Below are 5,359 nucleotides of genomic sequence, written 5' to 3'. Positions count from 1 at the left end.
AGGTTTGACAATTATAATGTCCTCTTCAAGCTCTATCTACTGATATATAACACGCCATGAGATTCCTCATATTTTAGAAGATTCTTTTTTTGACTCACGTACTTAGATTCCGACAGAGTTGTCACATCATAGGTGAATCAAAAAAAGAATCTTCTAAAATATGAGGAATCTCATGGCGTGCTATATATCAATAGATAGAGCTTGAAGAGGACATTCTAACTATCAAACCTCCACCAACTTTGGAGTTTGTTTGCAAAAATTTATCCATGCGCCCATTTTGGTAGAGAGAGGTAAAGTCAAACTCCTTAAAGGGTCCCTTTGTAAGTCCAAATTTTGCCTAATGTCACACATTGTTGATTTGGTCTCTCTCTGGGGTAGAAAAGACCACCTCCAATGAATCTCCTCCAGAGGCAAGGGCTTGCTCCATTACTCTGAGAAAGTTAGGATAGGTTTTTAGGATAAGTTAGGACAGAGCGTGGAGCAGGATTGGCTCGATACTCTCTCTCCCTCTCTCTCTCTCTCTCTCTCTCTCTCTCTCTCTCTCTCTCTCTCTCTCTCTCTCTCTCTCTCTCTCTCTCTCTACCTATCTCTCGATTTCCGTCTTGCTCTCCATTTCTCTCCCTATCCCTATCTGCGTCGGCTACTTCTCTCTCTATCCGCTATCCCCCTTTTTCTCTCCACCTATCTCTCGATTTGTTTTCACCACCGTTGTAAAGAATTTCCTCCCTCTGTCTCTCTCTAACTCTCTAGTGGGTGCAGTTATTGGGTGCCTCTCTCTCTATCCCTACAAATCTCCACACCGGCTACTTCTCTCTCTATCCCTCTTTCTCTTTCTCTATCCATATCATGATTTTTCATCTCTACCGATCTCTTGATTTCCCTCCTTCTCTCCTTATCCCTATCCACGCCATTCTATAACGTCATTTTGACATTTTGAAGACGTCAATATTTCATTTCATTACATATCTCCCTCTCTCTCTCTCTCTCTAAATATTTTCCTCATCCTCTCTCTCCATCTCTATAAATCTCCGCGTCGGCTACTTCTCTATCTATCCTTCTTTCTCCGACGAAGAGAGAGAGAGAGAGAGAGAGAGAGAGAGAGAGAGAGAGAGAGAGAGAGAGAGAGAGAGAGAGAGAGAGAGAGAGAGAGAGAGGAAGAAGAGAATTTTAACTTCATAGGAAACTATCCCAAGAGACCATCTATATGACGAGGAGAGTTGAAATCTATCAAGACCTGTTATTCAAGAGGGAAATGGCATAACCAATGTACCACACTTGGGTGATAGAAAGGTTATACCATTTTCCTCTTTTTATTAACAGTGAACACCCACCCACCCAGCACACACACCCAAAAGAAGAACTTGGGTGGTAGAAAGGTTATATTAACAAACACCCACATACACACTATAAGAAGAGAATTTTAATGTTGTGGGAAACTATCCCAAGAGACCTTAAAGATCAATCTGACGAGGAGAGTTGAATTCAAGACCTGTTATTCAAGAGGGAAATGGCATAACCAATCTACCACACTTGGGTGTGTGTGTGTGTGTGTGTGTGTGTGTGTGTGAGAGAGAGAGAGAGAGAGAGAGAGAGAGAGAGAGAGAGAGAGAGAGAGAGAGAGAGAGAGAGAGAGAGAGAGAATAGTACGGGTGATACACTAGCTAACTGTACTCTATTATGGAAATCCTTATTCAGGCTTGCCAGTGGCAGCAAATAGGGAGTTGCAGGATGGACCGTGAAGCAAGACAAAGAACTGGCGGGAGAAGATGAAGAGGGGGAGAGAGAGAGAGAGAGAGAGAGAGAGAGAGAGAGAGAGAGAGAGAGAGAGAGAGAGAGAGAGAGGAATAGGGAAGAAAATAGCCTGAGATACGTGGGCACCTCTCTCTCACACAAGTCATAAAGCCTGAGATACAGTCCCCTTTCCCCTCTCTTTCTCAAATTCGCTCAAACTCAACTTGAGCTTTGCAATCTAAACTACATTGATAGTATGTAGATGATAATTTTAACTACCTCTGTATGTATAATCATGCAAGAAGTCGTCTCAATGTAGTTGCTTCAAGACTGCAATTTACTACATTTGTATTGTGTCACCATTAGTGGCACGAAATGAAATTGTAGTAGGCTAGGGTGAATGGAATTAATTGCATATTAGTTAGTAGGTCGCTTAGTATTCTCTCTCTCTCTCTCTCTCTCTCTCACACACACACACACACACACACACATACATAAAGGAGAGTTGGCACACAAGGAAGCTTGGGAGCACATGTGAAAGGTGTTGATGACATGGTGATGTGCTAGCTATAAAGGAAAGGATGACTATTAATGAGGGTTAGGTAGCACTTCAGCCAATGTGTAGCTACACTACAATCTTAGGTGATTGCAAGGGCATTCCTTGATGGTGGAAATTATCTGTAATTATAGGTTGCAGATAATAAAGCATGTGTAGGAGCCATGGATTGAGAGGCTCGCCTCTGGCCCAGAGACATCCATCACATTGAGAAAGTGTTCCATGGATAGCCAAGGATAAGGCTCACAGTGTTGTGGAGACATCAAAAGATAAGGCACATCGCACAATGGAGTCATTCCCTGAGGGACAAGGCCCACAACCAAAGTTGGGCACTAGCATCCTTCTATGCCCATTTAATTATGCTCACTTGAAAAGTATGCCAGTTCGTCAGCCAAGGCTTGAGCCTTGAAGGCCAGGTACGCAACATGCAATACATGGATGTAGTGAAGGAAATATGGCCTTCCCTAGCTAGCAAGGGTATTGAACATGTGTTGTAATAAAAAAAATGTTGAGTTGCGTGGTCTCTCTCTCTCTCTCTCTCTCTCTCTCTCACACACACACACACACACACACACACAAAGGATGCCTCCTTAATATTTTGCAATTTTTTGTTTCATGCTTGAAAAATCATACATACTCTTGACTTTTCAAAACCGTTGGTAAGAGTGAGTGAGACCTAGCTTGTCAATGACTCTACAACTTTTGGTTATGAAAACATAAGCTACCCCATGGAATTCATCTACCTACCCTACCCATTCCAATGCCCAAGTCTGCATGTTGATATGACCGTATTTCTTGCAAGAATCTAAGAGAGATGACAAAGTTTGTATCCCATGTGATAACTCTCATTGTCTTCACCTAGAGCCCAAAAGGATGATGGGCAAGGATGAGGGAATCATGTGCATACATAGAGAGCTTAGGGGCTTCATACCGTCCTTTCTTGGGATATACCTATGGGTGATCTTGTAGAATGCATTAAAGATACCAAGGATTGACCGAGAAGGGTGAAATAGTGCATATTTCGCAAAAGTGACTTGGTATGTGCTCTTTTGATAGGATGTGTGTCACCCATGTTGCCACCATTTGTGGTAGAATTTAGCAAGAGAAATTAATCATTGGTACATCCGTAAGATTTATATATATATATATATATATATATACACACACACACACACACATTTATATACACACGTATATACTCCTTGGTAAGAGCGAACGAGACCCGCCGGAGACGGGTCGCGTGACCTCCTCTATCTATATAACTCTATTATGGGAAAGCGAATTCAGGCATGCCAGGTGGCGGTGAAAGATAATTCAGTGTGGTGAGCACTGTGGGAGATGAACAGCCATGCGAGAAGGCAAACAGGCTACAAAGAGAGAGAGAGAGAGAGAGAGAGAGAGAGAGAGAGAGAGAGAGAGAGAGAGAGAGAGAGAGAGAGAGAGAGAGAGAGAGAGAGAGAGAGAGAGAGAGAGAAGCCTCAAACTGCTGCAGTAGAGAGAGAGAGTAAGAGAGGGCGCTGGAGAGAGAAAGAGAAGTGGACGTTATCTTTGCGCTAGAGTGCAAATCATGATCGATGATTGTGTGTGCCTTTCACTTTTGAAACAGCCACTGCAAGGATAGTGTCCACGAGCCGATTTGTAGAGATAAGTATATTTCCGGCACTTCAATAGAGATAGAGAGAGAGAGACATGGGCGGGCGGATGAGAGAGAGAGAGAGAGAGAGAGAGAGAGAGAGAGAGAGAGAGAGAGAGCAATGTTGGAAAAAAATTAGTTTTACAAACATACAAAATTTTCTTTAGGATAGATTCAAAGAGGAAATATTGAAGAATAACTAACATTTTTTGCAATTTAACTCTTAAATTTTCTAAACTACTCTATTACGGGGGACATTGTGAAGATGTCTCTTTGCTATATCTATACTACTCTAATACGGGGGAGCTGATTCCGACATGCCATGTGGCTTAAAATGTAGTTGATACCATTTTGCAAGGTCCAACGTGAGGAGCCGTGAGGCTTCCGAGTCTAGTGGGAGGCGAAGAGGCAACACGTCTTGCCGAGCGGCCTAGCTATTTGTATTCATGAGGCAGAGGTAGCGATCATTGGTGGGGAGGAAATGACGAGGGGGGAGTAAGGTGGGCCTAGGAGGGTAGAAAAGCTTGACTCTGTGTGTGTGTGTGTGTGTGTGAAAGAGAGAGAGAGAGAGAGAGAGAGAGAGAGAGAGAGAGAGAGAGAGAGAGAGAGAGAGAGAGAGAGAGAGAGAGAGAGAGAGAGATTCGGCTCAACTAGGACAAGGTCAAGGGCCTTGGACGTCCGGCTGAGAGGGGATGGAAGGCAAACAGGCATGGACTACAGTCAAACGGGAAATCAAAGAGGTAGCACGCATGCATGCACACAGAGTTGCACTCGCAACCAGCTACAAACCCCTTTCCTATTGCTTTCCCACCACACACACACACACACACACACACACACACACACATACACACAGAGCTATCCTTTTGTGCATGAATCCATGTATGGCATTGATACCAGCTACCTGTAGATGTGCGACAAGGAAGAGGTTTTGATAATTTTGCAAATTGAATCCACAGAGGCAGTTGACCACATTTCTGATGTTGCTACAGTTGATGGAATGGATTGTCTCATGGTGGGACCCATAAATTTGAGTTTCACAGTTGGCTATTACACAATCTTGGGCATGATAAGGTCATGAAGTTGATGCACATGACGGAAAAGGTAGTGTTGTCGGCTCCAGTTACCACCTACCTTGGATTGTTTTCTATGCCGCACGATCCTCCTGACCAGGAGATGCGCAAGCGTGGCTACCATCCTATTTTTGGAGCTTGCCCTCTTTAGAAATGCAGCTATGGTTGACGTGAAAGCCAACAAAATATCTGCAGCCAACTAAGCTGGCTCATTTCATAGCTATGGCGACTCCGTTCATTGTAGCTGCACGCCCACACCCTCTCAAAGCTCTGCTTGCGTCTCGCAAGCGACAACACATTGTTGTGCCGTGGCACGTACATAGTGTGAAATAAAAACATTCACCTCACTCTTGACACTTCTCGATG

At 43.7% G+C, this 5,359-nt stretch overlaps 1 pseudogene; it reads right to left on the bottom strand.

Moving 5' to 3' along the window:
* The window catches only part of LOC147429679 (uncharacterized), a 1,129-nt pseudogene extending 702 nt beyond the window's left edge, over positions 1-427 (bottom strand).
* Positions 428-5,359: the final 4,932 nt, after the last annotated feature.

Source organism: Adiantum capillus-veneris, chromosome 22, assembly GCF_014529385.1.
Source record: "Adiantum capillus-veneris isolate H3 chromosome 22, ASM1452938v2, whole genome shotgun sequence".
Taxonomy (NCBI): domain Eukaryota; kingdom Viridiplantae; phylum Streptophyta; class Polypodiopsida; order Polypodiales; family Pteridaceae; genus Adiantum; species Adiantum capillus-veneris.
Note: the sequence above shows the minus strand (reverse complement) of the source record. Positions and strands in the feature narration are given on the sequence as shown.